The following is a 24,972-nucleotide window of genomic DNA, read 5'->3' as shown; positions in this document are numbered from 1 at the left end:
TAGGGAAATATCACATACTTCGAATACCGATATAAATATACCAAATGGATTAAAAATAATTATGTGATTGTACTTTCAAAATCATTATTATTTAATATTTTTATAAATGATATAATCAATGTTTTTTAAAATACCAAATTCTAGCTTTTTGCTGATGACAACCAGATACTTAAAATTATCGAATCTTCCAATGATTGTCTTCTATTTCAACACGATATTAATTGATTTAATGAATAGTGTGACATCCATTGTCTTCAACTTAACATTGGTAAATGTAAAATAATATCTTTATCGCGACGAAAAAAACCTATAACCTACAATTCAACCACAAACTAAAAAATATTTCCCTATCAATGGTTTCGTCAAAAAAGGATCTTGGCATTACTTTAGATAGTAAACTTTCCTATCGTGAACACATTGATAATATTGTTAACAAATCTCTCAAACTTCTTGGTTTTATCAATAGAATGACGACGGACTACAAAAATATTAATACCATAAAAACTTTTTATTGCTCACTAGTTCGACCCCATCTAGAATACGCTTCTCCTATTTGGTCTCCATTCTACAGGTTTCATAATGACCAAATCAAGTCTGTCCAACACCGTTTTCTAAGAAAAGTGGCATGGTTGCTCGGATTACTAAGGGGTAATTATTCCTATTTTGAAATAGAGCAATCTCTTAATCTGTCTTCTTCGGAGAGACGTAGAATGGAGATGGACCTTATATGCATTTTCAAAATACTTAATGCTATAAGTGATGTCCCATCTCTGTTGCAATTAATTTCTTTTCATGTTTCCAACCATTCTCAACCACGTCACCAGAAATCAAAATCTTTTATTTTTTAAATCTTCTAAGAGCAACTTTTGTTTTTATGCCCCAATGTCCAGATTGTGTAGATTAGTCGATTCATCACACGACTTGAAATTCTTTGGGATAGATCTTCCGGCTTTTCATAGATCTCTTCGCGACTAAACCAGTGTGGAATGAAATTGGATTGGCATGGTTTAGCTCGAAGTCTTATGTCTTTAATTTTTATGAATATATTGTATGCCATTATTGTTTCGCCTTAATTTGTCTTTGCTACTTAGTTTTACGTTCTTTTTGTTCAGTTTCTTGTATTTATGTTTCTTCATGTAACTGTTGTAATTGGCTTAGGCCATATATATAATAAATAAATATGGATATTGTGGAAAAATATTTTCACACATAAATTTAAAAAAGGACTTAAAAAAATACGTCGCAAGAAAAACGCAACATGTTTGGCCTTGAAAGTTGTGACGTCAAGATTTGTGGAAATGTTCCTAACAAATTTTAACGGGCAAGAACAAATAAACATGAATCGTGACATATTAGGGGCGTGGCCAATGGAATGACCGTTTTTTAGAGAATTCAAAATTACAAATGAAAAAATATTTTTTATGCTATTAATAATTAGCAAAAAAATGTTGTTTTACTGGACAGTATTTCATAGACTTTTATTACTTTAGAGATGTAAAATAAAAAGATATTTTCCTATTACGGCGTAAAGTCATCCCGGGTTAGGGTACGTTTATTTATATAAATGGCTATCTTTTTACCTTCGTCCTAACGACGTGAAGTAGGGGTAACGCAGAAAGCACTAGCTTGTAACTTTAAAGTAGTAAAGATGAACTTTAACGAGGTAAAAATCCGTCATTTTGATGTCATGTTCAAGAGCTAATCTCAATAAAACTGTATATGTACATTAGCACAGAAGCGGAATCGGGGATTTTCTTTTGAAATTAAAGAGTAATAAAGATGAGACTTCAAGACGCAAATACGCCTCTATTCTCCAGAAACATGAGCGAAAGATCCTTCACGACACGCGGCAAACGTAAAACAGTAAAACTCCAACTATCCGGGTGAATGAGTGCTAAACGTTATCACTAATTATGTCCAGCAAACTTATTTAATTTGACGAAGAAACGCTCCGGCAGCCAGCGTCCTTTTTTATTTGTTATTTAAATATCTCCTTTATTTTTCATTTCGTGATAACAATCCGAATATTTGGCAATCAGGGTGGCTAGAATTTGGATAAACAGAGTTTAAATGTATTATGTAAAGGATAATTTATACAGCACCATTTCTGTGGAAGTCTACATCAAGGACTCATATCAACATCCCAATACGTGTTGTAGCTACAGAGCGCATAAGCGGATGGGATGATCATAGTTCCTCACTTACGATTATGTTAATTTTTGATAATTTTGTAGGAGCTAGATTACAAGTTTTGCAGCTCTCGTTCTAGCATTTCTACTGCTATTTTAAGTGTAGATCCTTTTTTGGACAATGAGGAAATTTAGTGGTTTTTTTTATTAAACTAATTTAAAAAAAATGTTTTTTTTTTATATATCGTATTATCAGCGCTACGATTTTTAAAGTTTTGTATTTCTGAAAAAACTCCGCGTGTAACGTCAGAGGTTAATTTCCGCAAATTCTCATTCAATTCTTCCCATTGGTCCAGAAGCGACAAGCAGACCGGAAATATTCCATAGCTCTCAGATCATAGGTTGATTCATATGAACCAGTGACGTCATTAAAAGTAATGCGGTTTTTATCTAAATATTTTTAATTATTTTTTTATTACATTTTCAAGAAACTTTGCGATGCAATTTAATGTTCTAATTTTTACCCCGCGCATGAAAACATTTTTTGTATCCAATTTTCCGTAGGGCTGAAGTTCCTTATTGCAAGAAAGTTGATGCGTTTTCGTTCAATTATGCCAAAATACTAACACCTTAGGTTTTCCATTTCACCTATTTCACTAATTTCGTTAAAGACATGACAATTATAAAACTTTTTTTTGTGAAACTGGCATATTAAACGAAATATTGCATACATGGTTTTTCAGGGCCAAAACGCGAAACTTCAGAGGAACATTCCTTATGGTAATCTTTAAAAAAAATCCTCAATTTTTTTCCCCAAAAAGTTATTAAAAAAAATATATATATAATTTAAAAATGTAGAAAATCCTTCATTTGTCGGACAAGCAGTCCCTCCACAAACCCAAACTCCTTTCCTACCCAGCCGCATCTTTTGTCCGCGTCTGGTGCGTATCCCTTTGTTAGTCAAATACGTTTTAATCTAAAAAAAATGTTGAGGAGGGGTAGCGGTTTGCAGAAAGGATGCTCGTCCGAGATATAAAAGATTAACTCCATTTTGATATTTTTAATTTTAATTAATTTATTTTTTTTAAATTTAGGAAAAAAAATTTTTTTAGAGCTTACCGTGAGGAATTTTTCTCTGAAGTTTCGCGATTTGGGCCCAAAAAACAATGTTTTTGATAAAAAAAACACTGTATTTTAATGCCACAAATAAATAAAATAATAATTAAATTACAATGAATTCGGGTATTGCCTTTAAACGAAAAACCCACTCCGTCTTACTCCCACCACTCAACACCTAAGTGCTTCCGTATAATTTTTTTGGTTTAGTTTATATTTAAATCTGATGTAGGTAATTCTGAATATTCGAAACTTTCTGTGTTCTAATTAATATTAAAATCGTGTGTGGCGCAAAAATACAAAGTGTTTTTTTTTTAATGTTATTCCACAAAGTAAATGCTGAATTAATAAATAAATAAAATATTTCGCGCTATGCCCAAGAGAATATACACCTGATTTGCCTCTTCTTTAAACCTGCGTACTTACGCCGTCCTGGAAGGCCATCGACGACGATATTTCGACTTTATTCGGAGGAAATAAGGGGCGCTGGATTGACGTAAAAGGAGGCGTAAATGCTGGCTGGCGATAGAGTCTCCTGGAGGCAACTGGTGATGTCCACATGCTTAGGAGCGGGTAAGGGAAAAAAGAAGAAGAATAATAAATCATTTACTTATTTGTTACTGAATGCCTCATTTTATTTTCTTATGTATATTAACATGATGATAGGCCTAAAGCTAGGGTTTCCTAGGACAGCGGTGCCCGTATCTTAACGGCCGTAGTGAACGGTGATGCGGTGGACAGCCGTCGTAGTGGTGACTAGAGAGTGGTTTTATTTTTTAACGGTGTTATCAACACCATTTTTATAGGAAACCACTCTCTAGTCACCGTTACGACGGCTGTCAACCGCATTAATGTTCACTACGGCCGTTAAAATACGGGCACCGCTGTCCTAGGAAACCCGAGCTTAAGGCAGTTGAAATATTTTAATACTTCAAAAACTACTCTTACTTAAATGAAAGACATAACCCTCACAATACATCACATACAAATAATATAACCACTAGATCCTCAACAAATAGACAACTTAAACAAATACAAACTAAAACCACTTTCGGACAAAGGGATTTTGAGTATTATTCAATTAAAATCTATAACCTACTTCCACTATCTATAAAAACAATTAGTAACGAGAACATGTTTAAAAAGGCTATAAAAAAATGGATAGTGGAGCTAGGTAGAAGTAAAATGGATTGTCTCATTCTCCCGTACCAATATTGAATCAACTGCTTCACAAGTGTATAGCTTATGTTAGGTTTTTATTATTTTCATTGTGTGTGTTGTAATATAAATAATATAGAAGTACATAAATACCTTGTTTTTAAAATTGTCTGAATTTTTGTTGATTATCTTCGTTTTTTTAAGTTAGTCTTCTTTGTTTATTCTCAAATATAATTTAAAACAAGTATATTGTTAAGTGTCTTCAGCACGGAGAACACCAGTGAGGTCACATTATTTTTATTATTAATTATAGTTTGTAAGCAAAAAATATGAATAAATAAATAAAAAAATAAAAAATAGATTTGGATAATTGAATTGAAGCAGTGTTTCCAATGCGTCTCTGCGTTTTAAGTCATGTGCCGCCAGGTGGTACCGGGTGATGCCAGGTGCTGTGCATTATACGCCAGACAGGGTCACTAAGAATGAACGACATCGTAAAACAAATGCACTTCAGGGCCCTCAACTAGCGTAGCGAGCAATGTATTTCTGATGAGGGCTTCGCTCATAAATTTGTGAAACACCCTGCCGTCGCTTCGTCACCATGGTATGAAGACGCCATGCTATGAAGACGCCAAAAAGGTAGTGCCATGAAAATCTTTATACGCTTTTAAAAATCACTAACTGAAAACTGCAGTCTTGTAAGGATAGTTTAAGGTGCGGTCATACACAAAAATTTTACTGCTAAATTATATTTTATATGAAATCAATCAGCACAGACTAAAATCAAAATACTATTATGTGGCATTTATTTCAACAGCAAAGAAAAACATTTTTGAGATAGGAATATGAATGTCCAGACATTTACAGGGCTTATGACCTGTCACTGGCACTTAAATGTGTAACGTTCACCTTTTGTTATTATGTATAACTTACATACCGCCAGTTTCGTAATACAATACCTCAAGGGCGCTTTACAAAGTGATTATATAAAGGAAAAAAATAATTTTAACTTTTTAAATTTGTAATTTAAGAAAAACAATTCAATTTGTTATCACATGCTAAAGATTTATTCAAATGATAAGAGAACAAGTGAATTTTCAGTTTTTTTCCAAAAAATCACTTCACCCTCACAGTTTTGCACCAATAATAATAGCTTTTACTCTTGACGTAGACGTGGCTGATCTAGGCGTAAAACGTCTGTCAGCTAAGTCATCTGGAATGCAGAGTTTCCTTAGATATTCCGTAGCAGAGTTGTGCAGTGACTTGTATATAAGGCAAGAGAGTTTGTATTCCACCCTCTGTGGAAAGCGTAGCCAGTGTAATTCCCGAAGTAGTGGATTGATATCACTGAACTTAGAGATTCCAAAAATCAGTCTCGCTGCGACATTCAATACAGTCTGTAGGCAAATCATTTTATTTATTGATAGACCTGGTATAATATCTTTCTTAGAAAGATTAACTAGTTCCTTAAATATATTATCGACTAAATTGGGAGGAAAATGTTGTATTGTGTATCGTTGAAAAAATGATAAATTAATCGTTTTGGGATTTTTTTATTTTTTTTTAATTTTAAAGCTGAAATGCTGGAAATCACATTTAGTGAATTGTTTAGGAGAGCGGTATAAAGTTGTAAAACTGTTTTAAATGTATTTCTTGAAGTAAAAAACTATTTATTGCTGTAATTTTGGATTTATAAGCTTTTGATAAGAATATTTGAGAAACAAACATTTAAAGTATGTACTATTAAATAACTATGGGCCTTCAATATTTTCTGTTCTAACCGCCCGGCTAGCGCCCTAATTTCTACTCGGACTTAAGTATAAAAAGTAATGTAGAATATTGAATGAAAAACATGTATTTAAAAAACTTTCTTTAGGCAAAAACATTAAATTACGTACCATTAATGAAAAAATTAATTATTTATGAAAAACACGGGTAAAGTTATATTTAATGACATGATATTAATAGAAATAAAACAGTCATTGAAAGTAAACAGTGTTTAAAAAAAAGCAAAATAAAATAATGAAATTAACGGCAGAAGAAATAGCATAAAGATTAAAAATGGTTGATTATGACAATAAGACTAAATCTTGTGCAAAGTCCCTCGCTGCATCAGAGGTGGTTTGGTATAAAAAGTGTGGACTTTATTCGGTATCCACTGCTTTTATACTACCAAAACGTTAAATTTTGTTGAAAGCAGAGTATTATTACTGCATTACTGGTGTTTTAGAACAACCTTTTTCAGTAATCAATCTCGGAAGACTCCAATTTTTTTAGCATTAATAGAATCTGAATATTTATTTATATTTACGCCTAATGGGACATTTTTAAGGACAGGTTTATACATAGAAAAATATTTTAAATAAAAGTAAAAGACACAATGGTATATAGCAGACGTGGTGGGAGTGGAAGCGGGAGAGAGGTGTTTATAATTGAATTTGATTCAGTGATCGCTTGAAAGAAGACAACTTGTTATCAAAGAAATCAAGACTTGTATGTTTTTGGCAGACCTAAGAACACTGGGCATAGGGGAATGAAAACAATTGTTAGTTCTATGGTTATCGGTATGAAAGATTAAGTTTTGTCTGAGGTTTCTAGTTGGGATGTTTAATTTTATTGAGCTCAGTAGTTCAGGCGCATCAAAGAGTGAGTTGAGAATTTGAAATAGGAATAGAAGGTCGGAATTATTTTGACGGTCTTGAAGAGAAGATATATTTCAGCTGGTTTCTAACTCATTATACGTATATTGGTTTCTGGATAAGCACAGTCTACAGCCTATCTTCTTTAAAAATCAATTTTGAACTGATTCAATATTTTTGATGTGAACATCGTAATATGGAGACCAGATAACAGAGGAATACTCTTGGTACTTTACTCTAATATATGAAAAAAATGACAATCATAACACAATTTTGCAAAAACTGTGACTTCCAGCCTTTCAGTTTTTAGGTACAGATAGAGAGGTATACAAATATAAATTATATCAATATGAACATATTACAACAGAGATGAAGAACATTTAAGAGAAGGTAATTTAGAAGTCCAGGCATCTACAGGGCTTATGACCTGTCAATGGCTGGTTTAAGTGGCCACTTTACACACTGTGTAACATTCACCATTCTGCCTATATTTGAATATCTATATTCCTTCAATTCTTTCATCTGTTGATGTTTGTGAAGTTAAAGAGCTGAAACCTTTATTTATGCGGGTGAGATTCATCAAATTGAATTATTTCACCTACATACTAGGCAACGCCTGAAAATATTATTTTTTCAATTTCTATACCTCTTCATGGACCAGGTAATTTACCAACAATATTTTGAGTTTGTCCAAATTTTTGTAGACAGTGAGTTGAATCCAGTCCTTGTCTACAAAAATTTGGACAAACTCAAAATATTGTTTTATCAATATGTTTTAAAATTTTGTAAATTTCTCTCTAATGTTTTCAGTGTACATTCTCATTTGCAAAATAAAATATTGCTAACGGTCTTCAACACGAGTTACCGCAGTGAGAACACATGATTTTTATTGTTTATAAAATTTAATGAAAAGAACAAATAAAAAATTCTATTTTGTTTAAGAGTTTTCCATTTGTGTTGAAGATATTCGTCAAATTACATTAAATTTGTTGTATTAAAGGGTTTTTGTTTCCCGCGGGTATTAATAGGTTGATATGTTTGGCAAAAGTAGATATGATAATATTCATAAAGCGATAATTCATTTCCGGTCGGACAGGAGAAAAGGAAATAGAAGAATAGAAGTACTTAAAGGAAAAGTAAGCTCTTGTAAAGAGAAGCGAAGGAAAGTTTGTCCGGGTGAAATAATGCAATATGCAAGACAATGGAACCGCCGCAGGCTTTGTTCGACTTTTCCAAGTATTTGATTACTTAACCACGGAAAATTCCAGAACTAATGACGTCACAGATATGGTAAATAACAAAAGAGTAATGTTTATAACTACCAGGACAAATGACGCATCTGTGTACCGAAACTCATAGTCTACCACAATGTAATTTAACCGAACAAAAGTGTTTACGATCGGTAATACGATCGATTTTCGGTTTATTATACTAAAATGTTTTTTCTTAAATCTTAATGTCATATCTGTAAAACAACTTTATATAAAAGCTCTGTTACTGTACGCACACAAACATTATTCTCTACCTTCCATAACTCTTGATACAAATAGAAGAGTTACTAGATACTCAACCCTGATGCTGCAAAAACAACTAAATATTAATATAACTTTCGGTCAAAGAGGATTGGGCTACTACTCAGATGAAGTGTAGAATCTACTTCCATTGCCCATGAGGACAATTAGTAAGAACTCTCAATATTAAATTGCTATTAAGAAATGGATAGTGGAGGTGGGTTGCGCACGGATCGATGAGTGGATCAAGCCAAATAGGTAAAAAATTGTTTCCTGATTATGAAATTTTGTCTGCAAGTTTATATGAATTCATTATTATAATAATAAAACTACGTATATAGTTTAATTCCACTTTTATTTACAAATCGATATCGATGTCGATGTCGATGGAACTACCAACCAGCGGCCCCTGTTATATTTTTAATTAAATTTAAATACATATGATTAGAATACATTTTCATTATAAAATTTCATAAAATTATAAAATTTACACCAGTTTTTATTATGTGCATTCAAACAAAACGTATACTCTTATAATTGTTATTACCTTATACTTAAATTATTTTAATTTAAATTCTTTTATTTCCATAATTATGTAAAATCATGAATTACAACCCCTGCTTGCACTTGTATATAACATTGAAATTTGTTTAAATTCCCACCAGTCTGACGATGTCGGTCACGACGAAACCCGGTCGCTGGTAAAAATTTATAAATAAAAGTAGAATAAAACTAAAAACGTATTTTTATTATTAAAATTAAAATACAGTTCCACCAAGAAATGTCAGTAGAAAACCTCAATGAATTTTTTATGTTTTTTATGATTATTTTAGTTTATTTTGCTTATTATGTTTACGATGATAATTAGGTTAGTGGGATTAATTACGTTTTTATTTTCTTGTAATGTTAACTGTTGAATAACTAATTTAAGGCATGATTCATTTTACTAATTGTAAAATGTTTCCCTGGGCACGGGACACCCCAGTGAGGGAATATTATTTTGTATAAAAAATTATACAAACTTGTAAAAGTATAAATAAATAAACAAATAGTGATGGAGAATACCTTAAATAAGGGAATATGGAAGTATAGGCATTTACAGGGCTTATGACCTGTCATTGGCTGGTTTAAGTGGCCACTTTACACACTGTGTAACATTCACCATTTTGACTATGTTTGAACATCCATATTTCTTTAATTCTTCTATTTGTTGATTTTAGTGAAGTTAAAGAGCTGAAACCTTTATTCTCTCTCTCAAAATAAGAATCTTTTTGCAACAATAAAGAAGAATTGAAGAATTGAATAAATATGGATGTTCAAACATAGGCAAAATGGTGAATGTTACACAGTGTGTAAAGTGGCCACTTAAACCAGCCAACGACAGGTCATAAGCCCTGTTAATGCCTAGACTTCCATATTCCCTTATTTACGGTATTCTCCATCCCTGTTGTAATTTGTTAATCTTAATGACTCCCGAGGGGGTGAAATCCAGTCTTTTGTCTACGAACATTTGGACAAACTCAAATATTGTAAATAAATAGTGGGTTTTGCATGTTGGTTGAGTTGGTGTACTGAGGAAGAGGAATTTCAAACTGCTCTCATGGAATGTTGAAGAAAATCACGCCGTTGTTCTACGATCACGTCGAAACATTCAAAGCTTTTTTTTTTTATCAAACCTCGTATATGACATTGGTATTCGCGTTCGTTTTCGGCTATACACAAGTTACTTTTGATCGGAAACTGGTATGCTAAGTCATCTGTAGTAACAAGGGAACAATAAGTGATTCTTAATGACGCTACTATGTATTCCAAAGGACGGTTTCATGTAGCTTTTTTCAGGAATCTGAAATTCTGAAAACGACGTGTTTTTAAACCGTTTTAAAAATAAGTGAAATTTAATGATGCCTGATTTCGAGTTATTCACTATGTAAATGAGCCACAAGGAAAAAAACATTTTTTACAGTAATTTGCGTTCGTAAAAAGCAATTATAAAACAATGTTTTTTCGCTGTTGTTTAACTATTTATGAAACTAAAAATGTCCACTTCGGCAAAAGCGTTCGTTGGTTCATTATGAAATCATCATAATAATCCCTCCTTCCACACCCAGAAGTTCATAGGGCACTGCATTAGTAAACCAAATATAGCGTAGTTCTATCATCCGTTACACGAAAATATGTAAGGTGTTGAGGAGTGGATGAGGTGTGAAGAAATACCTCGTCACAAGGAGGATAATTTAGAGTGGGCTCTATGGATTATTATTATTATTATTATTATGGATAACTTATACAGCGTTATTTTTGTATTATAATACTCCAATGGCGATTTACATAGTGATTGTATAGTTTAAAAAAATAAAAAATATTGAAGCTTTAAATTTGTAATTTAATTAAAACAATTTATTTTGTTGTCACATGCTACGAATTTATTAAAATGATTTAGATAACAAGTGGGTTTTAAGTTTTTTCCGAAACATCACTTCACTTTCACAGCCTCGCACCTCTGCTGGGAGAGCATTCCATGCCATAGGGCCTGCGACCGCAAATGCGCGTTCACTAAATTTAGTGCGCTGTTTGCGTAGAGGTATAATAACTTTTCCTCTCGCCGTTGACGTAGCTGATCTAAGCGTGAGACGCCTGTCAGCTAGTTCATCTGGAATGCATAGTTCCCTTAGATATTCCGGAGCAGAGTTGTGCAGTGACTTATGCATAAGCCAACAGAGCTTGTATTCGACCCTCTGTGGAAAACGTAGCCAGTGTAGTTCCCGAAGTAGTGGAGTGATATGACTGAACTTAGAGATTCCGAAAATAAGTCTCACTGCAGCATTCAATACAGATTGTAGGCGAGTCATTTTGTTCATTGGTAGATCTGCATAGATACAATTACAATAATTAAAATAATTGACGGGCGGCATCAACCGGCAAATTTTTGCGTATGTATTTAATTTGTCTCAGTTGGTAGAAGCATGAACTTATCGTTCTACTAATTTGAGCGTCAAGAGAAAGGTCAGAATTGAGTAAAACTCCCAGTAGTTTAACGGTGGGTAAAGCGGTACTCCCTACATTGGATAGGGCCGTATCCTGGATCAAATTCTGTCGTCTGGCTGAAGCCACCCATAGTTGCTTCGTTTTTGATGGGTTTAATGTTAGTCTGTTTTCAGCCATCCAGTTTCCTTTTTTCTCGATGCATCCATCAATTAAATTGACAAGCACACTTCTCTCGGATGAAGGAAAGGTTGCGCAACTCCGTTAACCTGTTGATAATGAGGCGTGACTGGTATAGTGGCCGGAATTGCGCACGTAGAGATCGCTCTATAGCGTATGTTTAGTAAGTAAATACTCGTTAAAAATGCTTTTTCTACGCGCGCTTTTGCCTTTAGAATACCACTCCCGGTAGAGAAGCTGGCGGTCTTGCGACGCTGGCGCTGGCCCACCTTCTATGGAGATGGTGGTCGGAGTAGACGCTGGCAAAGTTCAGTTGTTGGTTTGTGTGTTGAAAGCACTTCACTCGTAGAATGCTGATTTTGCACTGAAGTTATAATGTGATTGTCCAGCACTCACACGCATGAGTATTGTTACGCGGAGAAGCGCTTGGAAAATGGGACGAGTTGGTCCAAACCACGGATATATTAAATACCTAGATTTGTGAAGTGGGCGTGGTCTTGTGTTAAAAATAAGTCAAAATTTGTCTTATACAAAATTTGATTAAACCAGGCACAATAATAGCTTCGAACTCGTAGCCGTGTGCAGAGCTCCTATAAATTTTGAAAATGCCAAGTTGTACAGTGAAACCGTGGAAAAATTCAACCCAAAATAAAAATTAATCGAAATTCGGCATCTCATTCCGTCATTTAGTGCATAATAACGCTGTGATTTATATGTATATTGTATTAAATAAGTCAAAAATGTCAAGCAAAGGCCGCCATTGAAACTGAAATTAGCATGCGATTGTTTAAAAAAATTGTGCTGTAAACATCAGTATTTTACTTAAAATAAGTCGATTGATCGATAATGTTTTATTTCCAACTTAATTTGCAATTTTGTATTTAGCTTGTGTTTTTGAAATATTGATTAATATAAATAAATGATAAAAATCAGTTTCTAAACCTACTGCAGCTAAAATTTCATTTTTATGAACGTTTTTATTTTGTGTTTGGAAAATATGTTTTTTGCAAAAACTTCTTTAACAAAACCGGTGTCGGTATTTTTTAATTCATGTCACGCTAAAACTGAAAAGAAATTGATTACAGGCTAATGCATTTTTCAGGGATTGCGAGGGTAGGTCAATTAAGTGGACACATTAAGAAAATCTGAATAAACTCCAGGAAAAAAAACATCTTCACTCGGCTAGCAAACATTGGCAGGACCTTTTTTTAAAAAAAAAAAATTAAAGTTTAATTGACATCACAATTATTCAGTAATAGCGTTGCTGACGCAATGCTTTTTTTCGTAGGACTTTTTCAATGTACAATACAAAATTTAAAAATATAGATTATACAAACATCACTCTGTCAGATTTAAAATTTACACTAAAAATGTATTATGTAACTTAGTAGACATTATAATTATAAATATGTACATCTCCTCCCCCCCTCCTTATCCTCTCTTCAAGCATTTTTGTCCTTATCCCGCCCAATTTACAGTAACTTAATGTTCTTAAAATTAATATTTAAAAAATCTTTGATTATTGAGTACATGAAAATAACATTTTTATATGTATAAATTGTATGTATTTATTTGATATGTAATATATATTTTCTTTACTAACTTTGTATACTACGTGGAAATCTGTTATTAGTTCTGAGTTTATACACTATATCTGTTTGTTTACTAAAAATATGTATGTAGAACTGTTGATTTCCCTAATAAAATAAAATAAAATAAAATAAAATAATATTTGTTCCAAAGAATTACTTTTACGTGATTTTCCGAATTCAGATGGCACCGTTGTTTTTTTAAGAACAATGAACAATCTTTTTGACTTTCTTAATTCTACAAATATTAAACACTTCGATTTTTAAAACCCCTTTTGTGCAAGAATTTTTTTTTTATTTTGTAATTTATTGAAAAAACACAACACAACATGAATTTACTTGAACTTATAGACGGAACAAAAGTAGTTCATTGCAGGAGAAAAATTGAATTTTATTGGTCTTTTAGTTTGCACGGAGAATGTAAAAAAAACTTTATGCCACGCTCGTAACTAACGATACAAAATTGCCCTATATTCCGTTCTACAAGATGAGCCTAGATGATTTTTTAGAAACATTATTTGGTAATATTTGTGTACATTTTGGGTGTAATGACAACCCGACTGCAAGACAATTCAAATCAGTATATGATTTTTTGAAAAAGATACATCGTACATCGTTTTACCACAAATCATTTTTAATTTAGAAAAAATAGAATCCCTTTTTTGGTAGTATTTTTTTGATGAAACTCTATGTTTGTCGGAGGTAAATGAAAATAATTCATCTTTTCAATTGACGAAATATAAATCTGGCAAATTCTCGATGAGGAATTCCGGGATAAAAGAGAAAAGTCTTTTCATCGCGGAAACAATAAAAATGATAAAAAAAAGAAACAATTGAACACCGCAAACAAGTGAAGTTTACAAATAAAATTTCAGATTGAAATTAATCTTCCCTGAAGGAAAATAAATGAAGCGTTTATTGGAGAAATAAATCACGATACGGGCACAAAAAACATAATATTGTTTTCGTAAAAACTGGAAATTTTTAAAGCTATAGTACTTAAAATATAGCTTTATTAGAATGACATTTGTCAGTAAAAGTGACCACATAACTTTGTAGTAACGTCAAAGGAGTTATTTATATTGACAAGCGAAAAATCATTCGTATCTGGCGTGTATTTTTTTTTTATACAATGCTTGACACATAAATCAACATTTAAATATAAAATCAGCTTTAAACCAAAAAAAAAAAAAAACTTATTATTAACGACGTTCTTACAAGGTTACATCATTTTGCATAAACGTTTGAGATATGACAAATTGATCGAATAAAAAAATAGTTCATTTGATGTTGTTCATTAAAAAAGTATCGGTCTTATTTTTTTGGTGAATAATTGTGTTAAACACACTTATAATAGGCTTGTTTTTGCGTTTTTAATATCAATTTTCGGAAATAACTGATGAAATCGATTTAATCAGTGATCAGTAATTTCCCATCACTGATGAAATTAGTTTGACAGCTGTAATTCTAATCAAGCAATATTTTAAGGACTATAGAGAACGCAACATAAGGGGAAAGTGGTATGACTTTTCTTCATACAAACGTATTCGCTCTCTGCTCCCTAAATTATGGTAGCTGTATTCTTTTTAAACACTATGAATATTATATGTCAATTCAATATATGAAAAGTTAACTATGAAATATTCAATTCACTGTTAAATATTTAATTCACTATAAAATTCACAATTCAATAATTCACTATTCAGTTATTAGTTCGGTCAGACTTATTTCTAAATTTAAACGACACACGGCACTTCAACCTATAAAAAGCCAATTTGATTTCCTGTGATAGGCCGGTTACTCGGTTTATATTTACCTTAATAAATATTATATTTCTATTAAGACTACCAACATACAAGTTTCTGTACCCGAGTCAAATAACATTTTTTAACGTATTATTTTAGTCGTAAATCAAAACGTGCTAGAAAATAGGAATCAAGTAGTGACAGAACGAGGTTCGAACCTCGAACTTCTGATATGTCAGTCCACGATACATCCACGGTACCACCCTCTACTCTAATTATTAGTTTTCTTTATATTTTGTATTAGAAATCCTTAAATGGTATTGTTTAATATCGGTTTTTAATATATATCATATTTTTTAAATATATCAAATTTTTAATCAAATTTCTCTACTGAAATTTGTTTTACTGCTAAAATCACTTTAATGAAATTTTCTCAACTACCTTTGGTGTGAAATCTTCTCCTTACATTGCTTTTTCAAATTTTAAAGATTACTTGCTATACCTGTTATTCTTTCTTTTTTTCTCTGCTGTATTGACATGTTTTTATACTTTTAAACTACTTTTAAATACTAATATTGTATACCTATGTATGTAAAATAAATATATTGCTGCTCTTACTATAGTGTGTCATTAATTTTGAAGATGTTTTAAAATCGACTTAAATACATTGTCTTATATTTCATTTAAAGATTTTTCTCATCGTTTCTTTGAATACCATAAAATATGTATCTGTATATTTGTTTTTCCTTTATGAAAACGTTTTTTTTTTTTTTAATTTGAGCATGTTTTTCATTCATTATTTTAATTCTTAACTTTCAATTATTGTAAGTATAATTAACATTTGTTAATACTAACTACAAACTTTAAATTAACTTTTTTACTTCAATAAAAAATTTTAAACAACTTCCATTTATATTTTATTCCTTCTCTTTTCAGTACTTTCATTGATAACCTTACATATAATTATTATATAATATGGAAACTTCACTGGTCCATTAGAGTTAAGTCTAACTGTGTAAAATATAAAACTATGTAATCGTACTGTATGTTTTCTGAATAAAAGAAAATATAAAAAGATATGTTTTTTTTCTATGGAATATGTTTTGAAATTTTAATTATAAAAAATAAACTGATATTTTATTGGTTGGTTAAAAGTAATTGCCATTTGGCAATAAACCCGCTGATGTACAACTAAAATTATATACAAAAAGTTAACCAAATAAATATTTGTTGCAACTGAGAAAAAACATTTTTGAGAAGGGGATATGGACGTCTAGGCATTTGCAGGGCTTATGACCTGTCATCGGCTAGTTTAAGTGGCCATTAGGAGGAAATCCAGCCAGTCTGCAAGCATTCGGATATAATCATATACGTTGACTACGGATATTTACCATTAGCGTGTCTCTATCGTCTCGCAAAAAAGAAGTTACCTACTAAATTATAAAAATCATGATTTACAGGTGTTTATTAAATCCTGTCACATCCGAAACCACGATGATCAGTACAAGCAAGAAGACATATTGGCACATTAAAATAAATTTTTAGAACGAATAAAATTTACAAAAATAAAATATTAAAAAAACAAATGGTTGCTTACTTCTGCAGTGGGGAAACGAGGAGGGGGGAGAAGGGAGTCTGATATACCGTCAACCGCGCGGCGGCGCCCCTCTCGCTTCTCCCCTGCAGAAGTACGCAACTATAAGTTTTTTTTAAACACTTTCGTTTTTAAAAAAATGTTCGTTCTAAATATTTTTTAAATATGCTCACCGTGGTTTCGGATGTGAGGGGTTTACAGAACTCCCTGTTTATCATAAAAGTTTCTTGGTGGGATTTCGCTGGAATATTGTAAAATATTGTTTCATTTAATGACAGGATTCTACGTTTATCGGATACCAGTCTAATAATGTGATGAGGCGATTAAGATGAAACCGGTATAGCACCTTTGTGAAAAGAGTGAATAATCAAATCCACACAATAGTTGGAATGTTTTTGACTTCAACAAGTGATAAACAATGAATACATTAGTTTTTTTATATATTACAAACAAGAATTTTATTATTTATTTGACCAGTTTTAGTGATTTTTAAAGGATCTGAAGATTTTTCTATTGCTATGAGTGTTTTCTGCAAATTGAGAAATACCGTTTTTGTGATAGACACCATTTTCAGAAGGTGATTAATAAAGTTTTTTGTATGAAAACGGTCTGGTTGTTTTTAGCAGAACATAGAATTAACCTTACTGCACTCAATAACATCAATATTTATTTTTCAAAATTGTGGACTGGCTGCTTTCTGCATAACTACATTCAATTGATCCTTCTCGCTTGTTGTGGTGTAAATAAAAACGTATAACTTACAACTTAATTCCCATTCTCATGAAAATATTTGGGTAAATCATAGAGACGCAAATTCTTCCCTCAATAAAAATAAATTCAGTTACCTAATGAAGCTTCAAATTAAAAATATGAATATTAGACAAAAATTGTAACGCGTGTCCTTTTTTAAGGTAAGATTCAAATAATGTAGGAGTAAAAAGTACCTAATGGAAATGCTAATGGGGGAGATGTAGAGAATCGACAAATAATTGCTGTGATTCAGCAAAAACGAAAAATATGAAGTTCGCGAGGATCTCTGACAGCTCGGAATTATCTACCGAGAAGAGCTTTCGGCTGATCCAAGGGAAATGAAAGATAACGAAGATAAATAAGATTAGGGTAAATAATAAACAGATAATAATAAGCGCATTATTAATTTACTTTTATTATTAATTTCGTTTTTTTTAATGGTGGCACTACACGGTGAAGGTTGGCATCATCAAGCGACTTTTCGCTTTGTCCGCAGCCACTCTAAATAAGGAATTAAAGCCACAGTGAAATCCTCTCTAAAGTTTTTAAGCCGAGAGTCTTCTTCGTAACTGCGTTTTCCTTGCAATATTTCTTTCCGCATAAAAAAGTACTCTTCTATTATTTTCTAAATTGTACTTACTATTTAAATGACTCATTTTCGCTTTATTATTATTTATTTTACATAAGATAACGGTTTCGGGTCCCAACTGGCTAGGACCTTTTACGTGAGTTTTTTCATTACAAGATATATCAATATATCGCTAGCCCAAAGCAAAAGTGAAGTAAACCCGAAATTTACAATTTTGACATACACATGCAGATAATATGTTAATAAATTAAATTTGAAAAAAAAAGTTTTGAAATAATAAGGTTTTCCCAGAGCATGAATTATGTCATACCCAAAACCCGCACGACTTTTGCTCAGAGACATCTCCCATTTATCGCACCGAGAGTGTTTAATATTTTGGAAGAACGTATTAAGCTCTCAAGGAGACAAAATATTTTCAAGAAAGGAGTTAAGGACTGGATTTTCCTTAGTGAGAGGGATTTGAGTAGGAAACTCCTTGATGATTTTCCAAATGCTTAAGTTTACTGTTTACCATATTGATGTGCCATATATGTGTTTTTTAAAATATTTTTTATAATCATTTTTTATATTTCTAATCCTATATTTGTGGAGATATACTCATGTGTCTGTGTCATATAATTTCTTGTCTCATCCCAACACAGGACTTTTAATCCCATGGAGTTGGGACTTATTCTCTTAAATAATGTACAATAACCTTATGTATGTAAATAAATAAAAGAATAAAATATCGAAGTTAGATATTTAACCTATGTGATATTTATTTGTTTGGTAGAAACAGTTGATAATGATTAGATTTTATAATAAGGTTTAAAACAAACCAGCCAAGCTTCTAAATAATATCGTACATATTAATATATAAAGTGATATTACAGGGTACTTTTTATTTATTTGGGATATTAATAGTAATGCAGCAAATATACGTGTACTAAACAGATATCCACAAAAAAAAATTATACATAAACGAGTAGGAATTGAATAAAAATTTTTGGGCGAAAGTAAGGGTAAGAGTGTTTGTATATTCGAATTAGTATAAATTTTGTCTTGAAAAATCAGAGTGCACAATAAAGTATTTGTAAACTTTATAAAATTGCAAAATTAACACATTGAATCATTGTTAAATAGAGAAGAGTACGTAAACGAACACAAACGATGTAAAATATCACCAAAGACTTAAAGACTAGCAATAGTATAAAGTTTATAATTGAAGCACTAACTTTGTGGTTATTCATTATAATAAAATAAATAAAACAACTTTGTTTTTAACCACTAATTATTATTTTTATTTTTTTTCCACCGACCGGTTTCAAAGCAAACAAGCTTCTTCGTCAAGGTTTACGTAACTAATGAATTAATTCCTTTTTTATTTTTATCATGTTCACTAAATACTACACGTGGACCCAATAAATCAAGTCGTTTTATTTATTTTACTAGCATTAGTATTTATTCTTCTTCAAATAATTTGATTCAGTCGGATTCTTTGAGCGCTTCAAAGCCCGATTATCTCAGAAAATGTTCTTCAGAGATATCTCACTGTTGCTATGGGCTGGCAATATTACAATTATAATTTTTTGCATATTAAGAATAAACGCAATATTACTTTTATTCATACAAACGTATTTAGGTATTACATTAGAGAAGAGTGTGATTCTAAACATATAAAATATTTAGAAGTGGAACTCGTCAGATAGCTCTCCAACACACCGCTCATACAATACAATATAACTATGTAACCTAGCCTTAAGGCTGAGGCGAGCAGTATCGGAATCATGTTTAAATAAGACTCGTGTAGTGTCCAATCCTTTCTGTCAACCCTTACACTGAAATAGTGAGATAGTTGTAGTATAAATGTTAACATGGCATCATTTTTGAGATTCTATTTCCATAGAAAGCCAAGAATTCCTCAAGATCAGAGAACTTCCGGCGGGCGAGGCTGGAGATTAAATTGTTGACCTCATTATAAATATTTTGGTTCGCCGACTCTGGGTCAAGCTTCTGCATTAAAAATTTTAGCCGCTATCCGCGCACGTCATACTGTAGACGGATATACAAAAAGCTGAAAATGTAAAATTATTTAAAGCTAGAAGATTTTCATTTCATTTCGTTTTTTGCACCACAACAGGCCAGGAGGCCCCAATACAGTGGTGAATTATATTACAGAACAACCAGGCTTGAGAAAAATCGCATTTTAATTTTTGTGTTCTCACCGGGAATCGAACCTGGAACCTTCCGTGCGTGAGTCAAGCGTCTTGACCACTACACCACGGAGGCCGCCGCTAAGCCGAGAAGATGCTATAGTAATTATAAAATAATTTTAAGTAATGTTAGTAAATATTACACACCGACATTTTATGTCTATCGGTTTCAAGACGTACCCGTCTCTTCCTCAGGACACTCATTACACTAATATGCAAATGCGACGGCCTCCGTGATTAAATAATGGCTAAGAAGCTCGACTTTCAAATGGAAGGTCCTGGATTCGATTCCCGGTGAGAACAAAATGGAAATCTGGCCAGGGTATTCTGTGCTGAAATTCCCTACTGTCATTGAGCACCATGGCCTGTTGTGGTGCAAAAAACCTAAAATACAAGTTTACTTTTACCGTAACCGTAGTATACATAGTATTAACAAAAAAATACGTACAAGATATGCAAAGTTATAGGGGCATGCAAACACCACCACGTCCAAACATGCAATCAAAATTAAATTTATAATATTTATTGGTATATTGAGTTTTTCTACTGACATTTCTTGGTGGAACTGCATTTTAATTATAATAATAAAAATACTTTATAGTTATATTCCACTTTTATTTATATTTTTTTATTTTTTTATAAATTTTTTACCAGTGACCGGGTTTTGTTGTGACCGACATCGTCAGACTGGTGATATGGAAAATATAAAAAATATATATGTAAAAAAGTGGAATAAAACTATAAAATATTTTTATTATTATAATTTATTGGTATGTTGGGGAATTGGTTGGACGTTGTGTATTTTAGCATTTACATGATAGTGTAGTGAGTGTCTTGACGAAAAGACGGATACGTCTCGAAACCGGTAGACATAAAAAGTCGGTAAGTGGTTTTACAAATTTATTTACTAACATCAGTAACTTATATTTATTATTAATTCGAGTGGCAAAAATACTTAAATGCGAAAGGTTATGACTTGATTTGAATATTCGTGAATAATTTTCAAGTCTTTTCAAGTTGAATTCTCAACTCATTAAGACACTCGAAAATATTTTTTTTCGAGTTCACAAGTTCGTATTTATTCGAAGGACAAAATAAAAAACGTAATGAAAAAGTGTTACAAAAGTAAAAATTATTCGCAGTGAATTTAATAAGCAAATAATTCTAAATAAATTTCAGGCGGGATAAATAATAATGATTCAAAGGGTCCGATGATTTATTTCAAACATTGAGTTATGGAAAAGTTACGATGAGGTGGTGCCTCAGAAGTAGGTACTGGGAACTGTCGAAAAATAGAGCAATAGACAACAAACAGGACAGGTTGCCAACCCAGAAAATGATGTATATTTTTTAATGCAATAGTGTAGAGATGAAAACGTACTAGAATGGTCGTTCTTTTTTTATTTTTTTTATTTATAAATCAAATAACACAAAGTATTTCACAAGTATAATACATTGAATTACATTCCCAGGAGTTACAACAACTCAATTCGGAACATAAATAATATTAGCATTTAGAAAATAACACATATTGAGAACCACAAAGAAACAAAGCAAGTTTAGCACCTTTATAACTAAATATACAATAACAATATATGCGTTTAAAACCTTTTCTTACACAAGCAGAATAAATATATACAAAAAAAAACGCTTTTAAGAATAAAAAAAAGTAGTGAATCTACTAAAGGAGATAAGGTCATTAACATCACGTGCCATGCAGATGATGCTGCCATAGTGATGATGAGAACATATCCATCTCAGTTTTCTTTACTCGTGCATAACACAATAATAATTTTTAATTTCAATTTATTTTACTTACAATGATTCCGGAAACTCTTTTGGGTATTTGACGTCACAGCAAAATCTGTAAAAAAATACGTATTGAAACAAAATAATGGGGTTAAATCAAAAATATGTATTTTGTTTTATTTTTGTATATATTAAATACAAAATAACATATCCGGGTAAACACTAATATTAACAAATAAATAAGCTGAAATTACACCAGTCATTAAAATCTACACGACATTGTGATTTCTTGATTACGAGCTGAACCCGGCAGTGCTTTGCTCTTGCTATATTTGAGTGCATATTTGGACATATATATTAAATGAACACAATCAAAGTTTGATATCAATTCGGTAGTCAGATGGCAGAAGGGACCATCTGTAATTTTCAAAAATGTTCAGGAGAGCTGAAATACGTCTCAATTTCAAGACTTTAATCCACAAACTAAAATATTATAGTGTTGCTTTTCAATAATAAATTACCATTCTAAATGACGCTGATTTTTTTTTTCTGCGTGTATTTACTGAAATATTAATTAAAACTTTTGAAAACTAAAACATAGACAAAAATACATATGGTCCCTTCTGCCATCTGACTACTGAATTTTTGTATTTAATTAAAAGCAGATATGTACATTATTATTATTTTTGTGTTACAGATTACATATCGTCACTAGGTATTTAAACATTGCTTTATTGTCACTGTCTTAAAGCTGTCTCCCTAATGCTATGCTAAAAAGACAACTGTATTTCGGACCTTTTATGCCCAACTAAGATAGATAAAATCGACGTTTCGCTGTCCCATTTTCCGCACTTTAAAACTGTACCGATTTTTTAAAAACAGACCATCAGAATGAAATTATCTGTATCGGTACATTTGTGTTTTTCAAAAATAGGTATCGTATTTGAATACCGTGCGTCCGAAGACCGCAGATAAAACTGAATGTTTTTATGTTTCCGAAGTAGGAGAGTGATATGACTGAACTTAGAGATTTCGAAAATAAGTTATATGTTTAACATAACAACAAATCAAAACGCGTCAAAAATAAACTAATTTTCATTAATTCGTAAGGTTTAACATTAAAAACGCCTAAAAGTGACTTTAAACACTACGACTACTACTACTACTATTACCATCACGCCATTTCCCCGTAGGGGAAGGCAGAGAGAATGGACCGCCACACGCGTCTATTCTGGCATACATTCCTAGCTTCCTCCACATTCATACATCTTGTCATACATGCCCTTTGGTTCCGTCTGCATTTGACATGACTAGACCTTAGGTTTTGGTTTATCTGATCATGCCACATCTTCCTTGGTCGTACTCGTCTCACGTTACCGTTCATTTTCGCCAAATTGACTCATTTTACCATTCATTCGTCGTCCATTTGTTCTACGCGACCAAAGCATCTCAGAGACCCTTCTTAATCTTATAAATTATACTTGACTCAGATTTACACTCTCGCCTGATTTCATCATTCGTAACCCTGTCATACATTGATTTCCCAGACATTCGTCTAAGAGATCGCATTTCAACCGCGTTCACTGGCTTTCGTTCTTTCTCTGCCAGTTCCATGTTTCACGTTCATATATAAGTGTTGGGACTAAAACTCCGTTGTGCACTGCCAGTTAAGCTTCGATTGACATATTCTAATTAGCAATTACTGTGTTTAGTGCTCCGTTCATTTTGTTGTCCGCATTCACTCTCTTTTCAACATCTTTTTCCACTCTTCCATCTCTTGAAAGAATGCTTACCAGATACACAAATTCTTCTACTTGTTCGAGACATTCGTTTTATACATTTATTATGCTGTCAGTAACCTTACTATCCCTTTCAAATACCATCACTTTTGACTTACTTTCGTTCATCGCCAATTCGTTCTCCAGGCATACATCATATCTAATAATAAAATAAAAATAGAAGATTTTTGTAATATTGCTTTTAAACATACAAAAATGTGTATTTTTGGAACATGTAAAATCATTTGAGGAGCATGTAGCAAAATCGGGATTATTTTGTCGGCTCAATCCGCCAGCAAATGGAAACGGAGGAGGGGTATGAATTGAAATCTACGTTTCACAGTACGCCGGGACAAACAAACCCGCACTCGCGTCGCTCGTATGTCGTGATACTCGCGGTGCCTTGTGCTACATCCGGAGGCTGGTAAACAAATAATACGACAGAGTGCGGTCGCTGTCGCGGGGTGGGCGTTAGGGGTGCGCTGAAACGGACGTTCGAATGATCGATTACTAAATCATATACTAAAATTTCTGATTTCAAGTTTATTTATTTATGTATACACCCCACCCCAATGGGCATTTGTAAGGACATATTTATACATAGAAAATTATTAAAAAGGAAAGTAGAAAGACACAACAGGATATAGTAGACTTGGTGGGAGTGGAACGGCATATAGTAGACGGAAGGCCCGTTGACTACTGCCAATAGGCCAGCTTCTTCTGAAGAGTTTTAAGTGGTTTTCTCTCCACATGAGCAAATGCTGAAAAGTTCCTGATTGGCCCACATTAGTATATTCCTCCTGATTCCAACAGTTTAGATAAATTTAAAGATATGTAATTGCAGAAAATCCACTTTTGAAATATAAACCTTGTATATTATAAGCAAGGTAAATAATAAAACAACTCCCATATAAAAAAAAGATTTGGTGGGAGTTGAAGAAGGAGAGAGGTGTTTATAATTGAATTTGATTCAGTGATCGTTTGAAAAAAGACAACTTGTTATTAAAGAAATCAAGACTGGTATGTTTTTTGGCAGACCTAATAATTCTGGGCAACGGGGAATGAAAACCATAGTGGTTATGGTTATGGTTATCTATGGTTATCACTATGAAAGAGTAAATTTTGTCTGAGGTTTCTAGTTAGGATATTTAATTTTATTGCACTCAGTAATTCAGGCGCATCAAAGAGTGAGTTGAGAATTTTAAATAGGACTAGAAGGTCAGATTAACTTCGATGATCTTGAAGAGAAGATATATTTAAGCTAGTTTCGG

At 32.3% G+C, this 24,972-nt stretch overlaps 1 long non-coding RNA gene across 1 annotated transcript in view; it reads right to left on the bottom strand.

Annotated features, from left to right (window-relative positions):
* LOC148279876 (uncharacterized) overlaps positions 1 to 24,972 on the bottom strand; it is a 457,924-nt gene that overhangs the window by 90,167 nt on the left and 342,785 nt on the right. The window contains exon 6 of the long non-coding RNA XR_015822763.1: positions 21,994 to 22,038. This is a non-coding gene — a long non-coding RNA (uncharacterized LOC148279876). The remainder of the gene's footprint in view (positions 1 to 21,993; positions 22,039 to 24,972) is intronic.

The sequence above is a fragment of the Micrasema longulum genome, unplaced genomic scaffold (assembly GCF_059751315.1).
Source record: "Micrasema longulum isolate JH-2025_06_02 unplaced genomic scaffold, ASM5975131v1 h1tg000656l, whole genome shotgun sequence".
Classification (NCBI taxonomy): Eukaryota; Metazoa; Arthropoda; class Insecta; order Trichoptera; family Brachycentridae; genus Micrasema; species Micrasema longulum.
The sequence above is the reverse complement of the archived record's forward strand: the minus strand, read 5'-3'. Positions and strand labels throughout refer to the sequence as shown.